Source organism: Salmo trutta, chromosome 1, assembly GCF_901001165.1.
Source record: "Salmo trutta chromosome 1, fSalTru1.1, whole genome shotgun sequence".
Taxonomy (NCBI): Eukaryota; Metazoa; Chordata; class Actinopteri; order Salmoniformes; family Salmonidae; genus Salmo; species Salmo trutta.
The window spans coordinates 13,113,873-13,126,231 of NC_042957.1; positions in this window are offsets into that span (position 1 = coordinate 13,113,873).

Consider the following 12,359-nt stretch of genomic DNA (forward strand, 5'->3'; position numbering starts at 1 on the left):
ACTTCACTACATTCCTAGAGAAAATTATATACTTTTTACTCCATACATTTTTCCTGACACCCAAAAGTACTCGTTACATTCTTAGCAGGACAGAATGTAATGGGTACTCACTCACCTATCAAAGAACATCCCTGGTCATCCCTATAGCCTCTGATCTGGCAGACTCACTAAACATACATGCTATGTTTGTAAATTATGTCTGAGAGTTTGATTGTGCCCCTGGCTAACCGTATATTTAAAAACAAGAAAATGGAGCGGTCTGTTTTTCTTAATATAAGAAATGTACACTTCTACTTTTGATAATTAAGTATATTTTAGCAATTACTTTTACTTTTGATACTTTAATATACTCAAAAACAAATACTTTTAGACTTTGACTTCAGTAGTATTTTACTGGGTTATTTTCACTTCTACTTGAGTAATTTTCTATTAAGATATCTTTACTTTTACTCAAGTATGACAACTGGGTACTTTTCCCACCACTGCTCTCACTTCTTTCTAACACATCTCAGTCTGTCTTCTCCATCTCCTCTCTCCCCCACCCGCTCCTTTTTGAACACACTTCTTCTCAGTTGTGTTACAGCACCGCACAGTTTCTTCCATGAATTCACCTCTCATTACGATTAAACATCAGCTCTAGGTGCTGCTCAGGGAAGCCCATGGGCATGAGGGTACCCTAGGTGATGCTCAGGGAAGCCCATGGGCATGAGGGTACCCTAGGTGATGCTCAGGGAAGCCCATGGGCATGAGGGTACCCTAGGTGATGCTCAGGGAAGCCCATGGGCATGAGGGTACCCTAGGTGCTGCTCAGGGAAGCCCATGGGCATGAGGGTACCCTAGGTGATGCTCAGGGAAGCCCATGGGCATGAGGGTACCCTAGGTGATGCTCAGGGAAGCCCATGGGCATGAGGGTACCCTAGGTGATGCTCAGGGAAGCCCATGGGCATGAGGGTACCCTAGGTGATGCTCAGGGAAGCCCATGGGCATGAGGGTACCCTAGGTGATGCTCAGGGAAGCCCATGGGCATGAGGGTACCCTAGGTGATGCTCAGGGAAGCCCATGGGCATGAGGGTACCCTAGGTGATGCTCAGGGAAGCCCATGGGCATGAGGGTACCCTAGGTGATGCTCAGGGAAGCCCATGGGCATGAGGGTACCCTAGGTGATGCTCAGGGAAGCCCATGGGCATGAGGGTAACCTAGGTGCTGCTCAGGGAAAGCCATGGGCGTGAGGGTACCCTAGGTGCTGCTCAGGGAAGCCCATGGGCATGAGGGTACCCTAGGTGCTGCTCAGGGAAGCCCATGGGCGTGAGGGTAACCTAGGTGCTGCTCAGGGAAAGCCATGGTCATGAGGGTAACCTAGGCGCTACTCAGGGAAAGCCATGGTCATGAGGGTAACCTAGGCGCTACTCAGGGAAAGCCATGGGTGTGAGGGTAACCTAGGCGCTGCTCAGGGAAAGCCATGGGCGTGAGGGTAACCTAGGCGCTACTCAGGGAAAGCCATGGGCGTGAGGGTAACCTAGGCGCTACTCAGGGAAAGCCATGGGTGTGAGGGTAACCTAGGCGCTACTCAGGGAAAGCCATGGGTGTGAGGGTAACCTAGGCGCTGCTCAGGGAAAGCCATGGGCGTGAGGGTAACCTAGGTGCTGCTCAGGGAAAGCCATGGTCATGAGGGTAACCTAGGCGCTGCTCAGGGAAAGCCATGGTCATGAGGGTAACCTAGGTTCAAAAGCTAATAGAGGCAATTAAATCACTTCCTCTAGCCCCTGTGGTTGGGAGAGAAGCATAACAACGATTTGAATGACTTATTCAATGCAATGTTTTCACAGTGTTATCTTTCTGGTGCTGAGAAGAATAAACGCTGCCATGGAATACAGAAGGGGAAAATACTAGGATTTTGAACCTGGGGTTGTGCTATAATAATTTTGATGCTCTGTTGGTCTGGCTAAGCTGGTGGAGTAGTCCAGTTCAGAAAGATTGAATCAGTCTGTTCAGAGAGCTGTACCTTTTTGTTTTGCTATTTCGAGCTACATTGCCTCAACTAATGACAATTCAGAGGCAATGGATCCACCGAGAGCTGGGTAACAGCCCCCCCCCTGTTACACACACACCTGACACTCGCTCCTCTTAAACCCCCCCCCACACACACACACGTCCCAGTGTCGGCCAGAGAGCGAGAGAGAAGAGCTTCCATCTGCGTAATGACATCTCACGCTTGGTTAGGGATCTGCAGCATTAATAGAGGCCTGGTGGTTGATGGATGGCACTGCAGCGGCACGCCACGCAACCCGCCTGACCTTCCCATCATTACGGGACGGCAGGGCCGACTGGACCGGCTCGAGCGCTGGCGAGCAAGCAGCTGCTGGCTTTAATGGGACCATTTGTCCCCCCCTCCAGCTCATCCTCTCTCAGCCTTTTCTACTCCCCTGAACGGCTGATACTCCCCCTGCAGGCTTCTCTGGATGGCCTGAGTGCTGAAAGCTGCAGGAGCATGAAGGGTACACTATAGAAGGTTAATGTTGTATACAAAGTGTAGTTTATGGCATATTCAGAGAAAAAGACAACATTGGTACGGTATAAACACAGTTTAATTGATGGCTGCAGTTGCAAGCTGGCAGTACAACAAAGACAAAATAATAAGCTGAACAGAACCTTGACCATCCAATATTGTAATTTTTTTTTAAATGAAATATTGTGACCCTGAAGTCCCTGTACAAAAACTGCACAAAGCACCGATCCCAATGTTAAGATTCAGGAACCTTGCCAGTCCAACTGCCTCAGACCCGAACAAACTCCCGCTCACAATGTGTCCTCCATCTGTGATTTGGCCTGTGGGTGTCTGTGTAGATCTTTTATACAAGCCAGCAAGGGAAGATAAAACTTCAAGGCTGTTCTCTCTCTTTCCACAGGCACACACTGCAGATTTTCATCCCAAGCATCCTCTGTAGAGAAGAGAGACTTAAAAATGCCTCTATGCTGGCACAAGCAGATGCCATCCTCTCAGACTCCTCGTCAAGCCGTGGGATGAAAACCAGACACACTGACAGTTTACCAATGTGGTGTTTTCCTAGCTGGAGTGGAGAACACCCTACCTCTTAGCTAAACAATAGAGCTCACATGCTCATATTATTCACAATCCATGACCACAGTGTTCAGAATGCAAATACTGTCTAAATGAGGGCTCATAATCATCGCTTTAGGGAGGGGTTTTATCAACTGAATCCTGTTACTTTTTATGGATCTCGTGTAATTAGATGGTAGAAAGTGAAGGCTTGCTGAAATTGATCAATATGTCTCATCTACTGTGAGCAAGAAACTGAGCTAAAACACCTTTCTGCAATATATTTTCTCAAATCGCTCCATATGATACCTGCATTTTTTAACGAGCTACAGGATGAGTTAGGAGAGTGTTCGTCTTCCTGAGCAGGTGTATTGTCGGGTAGGGAGGGGGTGGGCTGGAGGCAGCCTTTAGGAGAGGAGGAGCTGCAGAATACCGCAGTGCCAGCCGCTCACCTTGTCATGCCCCTCTGCGGGCACGGCTCACATGCAGACAGCAGGCTGGCCCTGCCCTTCCCCCTCTGCCAGCGGTGAATGTCTCTGGGAGTGAGCTGTCAGGCTCTGAGGTGCCCATGCTGGGCCTGACTACTGCCTACAGCCTAACAGGCTCTCATCCAGGGGCAGCATGCCAAGACTGGGCCTGGATGCCTGCTCTACCCAACCCTCACCAAACAGAGGGGAGGAAGAGGAGGAGGAGGAAGAAAGTGGGAGGAGAGAGGAATGGAGGAGAGGAGTTGGTTGCTGAGGAACGGGGATAGAGAGAGACAGCATGAGAGGAATGGACACAGAAACAGAGAGTGTGGGAGGGAGGAAGGGAGACTGAATGCCAGTAAAGAGAGAAAGAGAGAGAGAAAAAGTGGGAGAGGGACAGAGATCCTAATGAGGCTGATTAAGTAACCTCCTGTGGCACAGTTGGTAGAGAGATTCAGCAGCTCACACTTTTCAATGATTTTAGCTTCAAGCTTCTTTGCATGTCCATTTACTTTTTTTCTCTATTTTCCTTTCTGCTCCTCCTTATGAAACATCCGTATCTCAAAAATATTTACCTCATATTCCCTTTATCCTGCCCCCTTATATCCCCACCTTCAATTAACGTCCAACAATGACTGCAGGTTAAAATACATTAGCTGGCCCTGCTGAGATGAGAAAAACAACCTTGTTGTTCGACTTCCTTTCGATTCAGGGAAACAAAACAATACTGAGTGAGTATTTCTGACAGAATGTGTCTTTCTTTTAGCGGTGGTATCAAACGATTGCATTAGTTCTAAGGTGGGAGTTAGTTAGGATGAGCCAGACAGCTGTCATGGAAACAGATGCCAGTTCTGTTCCGAGGTGCTGCTTTGCTCCACAGAGGCGGCTGCCAACATTGTTTGATTGTGACTCCCTCTGCCTTTCACCAAGTGTGGCTTCCCTTGATGTTTCCCAGCACAAAGAGGGCCTGCCACTGCCACCAGTAACACACGCTGGATGGGTTGCACATGACAAGAGTCAGCTGCTGACGCTCTGTGAACAGAGTCAGCACAAGATGTGGTAATGACTAGGACTCAGTCTACTCCTCGCCTGTATCTCAGACTGATAAATAGTATTCAATATTTCTCCATTGACCACACACCCTGAGTACTTATTTATTATTTAGAAAAAAATAACAGATTGAAATTGATTATCTAGATAACCATAGGGCTATGCTATTTGGCAATATATTTCACTGTAGCAATCAACCCTCTGATAAAATACTATCTTCGAATCTAGACTTTATTGGGAGGTGGGAGTTACCCATGCAGTTAATTTACACAACACCCAGTACTCTTAATAAGAGTCACCAATGAGGAAGTCTCTTCCCACCTCCGCTGTGACTCTGACGTCCATGCATCTGGCAAGGGAGACTACCAATTAGGAGACAAGAGCTTGTTAGCCACAAGAGCCAAATAGAAGAGTGGGTGTCAAACAGATGAATGCCTGAACAGCATATTTGCTGATGGGGCAAATGTATTGAGACAAAGCCCTAATGAGCTTCAGACTGTTGGGGTGAAGCATTGTGACCCCTACCCACGCCGTCTTGCATTGATCTCTGACTGCAGCCGCAGTCTCTCCAACACCCAGCCCCAGGTAGGGGTTCACATCTCCAGATGAGCAGAGAGGGAGCCGTGGAGAGCTCGCCAGCGAAGGTCAGTAATGGGGTGCTCTGGTTTCCTACAATCACCAGCCTCAGAGGGGAAAGGCCAGATGGGGATTTTTCTTTTCTCAACTGCAGCTAGAGCTGTCATAATTTTTTCTCACACACACGCGTATAGGTCCAGTGTCTAGACACCAGATTACGGAATGGATGAGACACCTACAGAAGACAAAGTACATCTGTCAAGAGCTGACTGAGCGAAGTTGAGATGGAATTGCGCACCAACTAGTCATAGAGAGTATCACCAAGATCAGTTAATGTCAGATCAAACATGAATAGATAGGCTAATTGTTTCCATTTGTTTTAGAAGAGGGAAACAATGCCACCACTGGTTCTAGTGATAGGTTAGGGATGGAGATGGTCATGTCATTTGTAATTGATGAAATGTCAAACATTTCTCAGTGTTTTAGAATTAGTTGCTTATTATGTCCGATTCCGCCCCTCATCTCTGATTCTCTGCTGGGCGTGCAATATCAAGTGCGTCTATAGGCCATTTAGATGTTTCAATCAAATGATCAATACCATATAGGCACAGAGCAAAGTTATACAACTTTTATTTGTGCTGCCTAACCAATGGCGGTGCTGTGTAGGCAAATGGTGGTAGTTCAGGAGGAGATTTAAAGGCTTCTTCTGAAAATAATGTTTTATTATGCCCAGTCCAAAAGATGTTGCACAGAATAGTCTATACTATATCCTATGTTCTGTTCAGTTTGAGAAGGAGAGGGTGAATATGAGAAGGACCGGGGGTCAACTTTGATAGCTTGCAACTACTATAATTGATTTTATTAAAAACAATATGTTTCTTGTCCATTATGCGTTTATCAGTTATTGACCTCACAGTAAGCCAGATTCGAGTAACTTACATTGATTGTGGTGCTGAAACTTGAAGCAGTAACCACTGCACAATCAATCTGAAATGGACGGCTCGTGGTGCTGAAAGATTCAAGTAAGCGTAATTCATTTCAACGTCTTCATTTTAATGAGACTTTACTAACAACAAGAGGGTTTTGTGTTGGAGCCTATTTCTTCCTATTTCCCATTTTCATTTCAGAGAGCCGATTTTCTCCATGTCACCCTTGTTATAAATAACGTTCACTCCCTTTTTCGCATTTGAGGAAGACCCATAATCATCGAGGTCACCCCAAAATGTCAGTCTTATATATTATCTTATAGCATGCAGCATTTCTCACACATGGATGATGGATTTCTATGGTTTATATGGGAGAAATCCTCTTTCCACAGAGTGAGGAATGTGATTAAGAGAGCCAGTTCTATTCTGAGGTATTGGATTTGTGTTCTGATAAATGATCTCGAGCTCTATCTACTGGCTGAACTGTATATTACACACCCTTGTTAAATAGGCAGAAAAAAAGACATCTGTAGCTAGATTTCAATCCATTGGTGACAGATTTTCATGCGAATATTCTAAAATCCACATAAAGAAAATATGCTCATTTTCCCACCAGTGCTGTTTCCACCAAACAGACTTGTTGTGGATAAAGATCATTGTGTGATGACATGGAAGCACAGGAAGTTTTCATGTAGGGCCTACCTACCGAATAAAAATGTTCAACGCAGTGGCGATTTCAGCATGTAAATCTTGATGGTGCAAACTCCCCCCAACAAATGTAGACCCCAGCAAATCCACTACACAACACTAAACAATGCATTCATCGCACTATAACAGTGACAAACAGTGCCCACAAACTGTTAGGGCCTACATAAAGCTGTCCCAATAGCAGAGCCCTCTGTTCAGCACCATGGAGGGAATCTTTGCCACTACGGCAGCGAAACAGTTCATTCAGCCTCATTTACTGCCTTTTAAAAAAACATAGCTGACACGGCTGACTTGCTTAAAGAAATGTGTTTTTTACTGACAATTAAGATGTACAAACTATGGCATAAGGGGACGATGAGCGGATAAAAGGCAGTCCTTAAATACGATTGAGACATTAATGAGCGAGCTAGGACGGGCACAGTCAATATAAGTATTTGTTCAGCACTTTTGAAATGTACAGCGACAGAATTCAGAACATGGGCCATTTTTACAGGAATCTCCCTGTACACCAAGTCAGAAATGGAGGATGAATAAAGTGGGTATATAAGCAGACAATGAAAGCTCTTACAATATTAAATTATTACATTTCTCTAAAACAGGCCATAGGCTACATGTCCACCACCAAGTCAGAACAGTAGGCTAAGTTATGAGGGGGAAAGGGACCAAATGATTAGGGTGAGGCACATGGGCTACTAACAGCTTACTACACAACATACACTTAGTATTACTTTCTTATCTACAGTATACATATCTCCCTGGCATATGAAAGCAGAATACAAGACATTTTTGGACTCACCTTGTTGTGCTGTGCTCTCTTGAACAGGAAGGTGGAGCGACGGTCCTTCTCGTGGGCAAATTTTGTTATCAAACTTTGTCATCAAAGTCTGGCATTCTCTGGATTTATGGTGATTTCAAGACAATGGGAACTCTGGGAAAAAAACAAGGCAGAATCATGATGACGTCAGTGATCTTCAGGTAGGAGCTCTAGAAAGAGGCCCGAGTTCCTGATTTGGAATTCTGAGTTGGATGACCGCTCAAAACGTATTTTCCCAGTCGGAGCTCGTTTTTTTCCCCGAGATGCCAGTTGTCTGAACTCACAAAAGTCTGAGATTTCTAAGTTCAGAGTTTCCAGTTGTTTTGAATGCGGTAGAAGTCATGCCCATGGTGTTGAATGTTGATCCTTTTAAGCTTGGAAAAGAGACCCTTAAACCTTGGACCACACACCCACTCCACTGTTTAGCAGGCTAGTGATTGCTTTGCACCACTTGCAGTTACCCACTGATTCCTTCTAAACCACTCTGTTGAATTTATGATTTCCTACTTGTGTAATGTTTATGTCCAATGGCCAATGAGCACTGATACGTTTTATCTATAATTACTCTTCATATGACAAGGATTGAAAAGGATTTGAAAGTAGATTATCAACTTGATTCATGATGACTGCTTGTATGGCTTGATGTTGACATGACCAGTCCAATCAAAGCTAAGGTAGATATAACATGATTTGACGTCATTTTATCTGTGGCCAATGACCTTGAGTCTTCTTGGATTGGCACTTCTAATGTAACTCTATGGCAGCACCCATGGGGCTTGAAATAGAGCTCTCCCTGTAGATTTTGCAGTGAAATAGTGTCCCCATGAGTGACAGAACACTGAGCCAATCATGGCGCAACTAGAGAACATTACCAACCCCCACGCTCCATATTTTCCGCTGGCTGCCCCACCACCACAGAAACACTGAGCTTGGCTGAAACACCTGCATTTTGGAGCTGCCTTACTCAAGAAAGCAAAAAAGAGACTGTTTGTATGCTGCTTTATTAACTCAATTATGTAAAAAATTACATTGTTTGCAAACTGATATGTGACACATATTAATGCCAAAACAACATGCAAAACAGGCAATCATTTTTTATAAAAAAGATTTGCTAAACAGGTGGGGCTCAAAACAGGTGGGGCTCAACCCCACCTGCCCTGAAAGATGGGTCTGCTTCCTATAGAATAAAAACCTGAAGTTCAATTTGTTTCCATCGTATTTTCTACTCTACCGATAGTTGTCACAAACTGTTGCATGTAAAAAAATAAATAAACGTGTTTCCTGATCTCTCAGATTTAGAACAGACACTTCGGAACAAACTTCCTTTCGATTTTTTTTTTGGGGGGGGGGGGCTATCTGTTGTTCCATGTAGTGAATCTGTTATTCAATGCGTTTGTATGGGCTAATACACAAAAAATGATTTGTTTCAACTTATTATTTCCAGTGATCTAGTTGCGCAGCCCTTTTCAAACTCAGTGTTACTAGTTACAATAACTTAATTGAAAGTTGACTTAACAAAAATGTGAAATTAATTCAACTAAAAATGGTTGGTTATACTGACATGATGTGGACTTAAATGTTTTTTATTCATCAACAATAAATGTTGAGTTAAAAGAGTTAACCATTTACAATCCTTGTTCAATCAACATGCACTTAAGTCAAGCCTACTTCATATTGAGTTATTGTAACACAGAGTGCTCAACCTATTTGGCCGGTGGTGCTACACTGTGGCTACGAGCAAGTCAAGCAGGCCACACAAATAAATAACTACTATTAATGACATAACATACAAGCTTGCCACAGGCTGCAAGTTGAGAACCACTATTCAAACGCAACAAAATTACTTTGACTAATTAAACATGTCGACTTAATATAAACCAGTTCAATAATGTTCAGATTTAGTAAAGCTTATCTCCATTTCAAAATGACTTTATATTTACAATAATTGATTTACTATCAAGAGTACATTGATCGATTCAACAACTTACATTGAAATCAGTTAATTCCATCTAGCTTGTAATGACAACAAAACAGTCCTATCGTGTATTTCAGAAAATGTATTAAACTATGTATTAACAAACAAATACATTTGCAACAACGTATTGTTCCCTAGAATGCATTTTGATTGTCATCAGTATTTTTTTTTTAACAATGTATATTTTTAGATGCATGTCTTCAGGTACATTTAAACGAGCAGCCAAATTCTGCAGTCACTAATTGGTCTTTTAATCAATATCAGCTAAGATTTTTTTTTTCAAAAGATAAATATTTTGTCAAAAAAATAAATAAATGATTCTATTGTCCAATAAACCCATACACATTTGTAAATGGTACCATCGAAACACGGTTTAATGGCACGATAAAAAAAAAATCCAACTGAGCAAAGACAACCTTCAGAATGGTTTCTAAGCCAAGTTGGTGTTGAGTGTGAAAAATTCTAACATGCTGTAAACATTTTCAGAATGCACTGTAGTTAATGGGAAGAGATGACAGCAAATCAATGGTCTCTAACAAAAGACGGTTGTAGTTTGTAGACTGAAGGTCACACGTAAAAATAGGATAACTTAAGTCTTCCCAAAACTGAGATTTATAAGATTTAGGCAAATAACAGCATCGTTGTCCAGGAATTAACTCAACTATTGCCAGTAAAACAAAAACACACCAATTAGAAGTCTTAACGAAGAAGACGGTTCTTCAGCCCATGCACTTTTGCTGTACAGTTTTCTGCACCAATCTTCAACAATATTTTCTGAACTACCTCAAAAGTATTCCTCAAACATTTTGGGTAATCCATGTTCAGACAATTAAGAAGCCCAATCAAAGTGGCAAAGGCATTTGGAACATTGTGAAGCTCATGTATGATCACCTGCTCTTCTATCACAAGGGCAACGTCCACATTGTCAGCTGGCATTGGGTCATCTGATGCAGCTCCTTCCACAACGACAAGGAAGGCCAACGTCCACACTGTCAACTGGCATTGGGTCATCTGCTGCAGCTCCTTCCACAACGACAAGTATACCGATTTTCACACAACGGGTGACTTCCCCAGAATCAGTTGTCTTCTGAAAAACAGAACAAAAATAGGCAAAGATTAGGGGCATTGCCCTACAGAACATCCTCCAATACAATTTCTCTGTGAAACTGTCTGCAAATATACTGTTGCATATTGATGCAGGCAAGTGGGGTGGCAGGTAGCCTAGTGGTCAAGAGCATGGCACCAGTAAACAAGCATGGTCCTTAGCACGTCAGTCAACCATGATTGCTCCCAGGTCTAGATCGAATGGGTTCTTAGTTGAGGTAAAACATCTCTTCTTTTCCTATTTGCAAAAAACAATTGATTGTCCGCTATAGCGCCGCAAAAGCCCATGGTCATCCAACACTGAAAATGAGGGGGAAAACCACATAAAGCCTCATCTATCATTCAGTGCTGTTTTGACAATCAGCTCTTTCAAAAACATTCATTATATTAAAGGTGCACTGTGTAGAATTCCACCTCTACTACTTTCCTTTTAAATGACCAGCTTACAAAAGCTGTAAAAACTACATTTCTAGATATTTAAAAAATATAAAAAGTTATTTAGATAGGACAATGACTCCCTACAATATGAAATTAATTTGTTACACAGAAGCACAGCCTATAATGCAAAGTTTATATTGAAGACGGACCGGCGTGAGCCCACTGACGAACAATGTAGAAGCAAAACTGATTGGAATTCCTGTTCAAATGGCAAAATCAGCACTGTGTGTCCTATCAAAATCTTTTTTTTTTTTTTTTTTTAAATAACAAGAAATACAAGATAACTAGCTAAGTCTCAGTTGGGATAATTTAAAATGTATCTATGACAGCCTGTGACTGCCTCTGCGCTCAATGTTGAATAAAGTTAAGGGATTCAGAGTCAAGCTATGAAACTAAGTGACAGAAATACTTTGAAAACAACAATGCATTAGTGTGACCTATAAATAGTCAAGAGTTATGATTTTTACACCCAGCCTAAGAGCACTACTGTCAGGGCTTTCAGAAGGATCGGACCAATATGCAGCGTGATTGTAGTTCCACATCTTTTATTCAGTCGTGAAACTAATGCAATAAACAATAAACTTGAAATACAAAACAAGAAAGCCGTGACGCAGAGCAGGCATACACTACTCACAAAATGAATCACCCACAAACACCAGTGAGACAAACATCAACTTAAATATGGCCTCCAATTAGAGACAACGACAACCGGCTGCCTCTAATTGGAGGTCATGCCAAACAAAAACTAATCTAGAAATACAAAACTAGAAACTAAACATAGAAATACAAAAACGGACAAACACCCCCTGTCACGCCCTGACCTACTCTACCATAGAAAATAACAACTTACTATGGTCAGGACGTGACAACTACAGATAAAAGGAATACATTTTTGGAAAGCGCATCACATTAATAACTTGCGTAGTTCCTTGTGTCCTCTAATCACCAACTCAAAATGCACAAAAATCTGAAGGGAGACAAGCTCTTGAGGTATGAGAAACTGTGTATATTATTAATTTCAACAATCACAGAAAATCTTATTGGACCTTTTGCAGATTTTAAATAAGCACTTACTTATGTCTGAACAGCGCTGGCCATCTAAATTTTATGTCAATCACAAGGGGCTCATCTTCCACAATCTCCTTTCTTCTTAATGAGAAAGTAGTGATCATTGCTGCATCAACAGTTACCCAGTCAGGACTTCTTTTCTGAATCTATCCTTGCATATAATCCTTATTGTTGA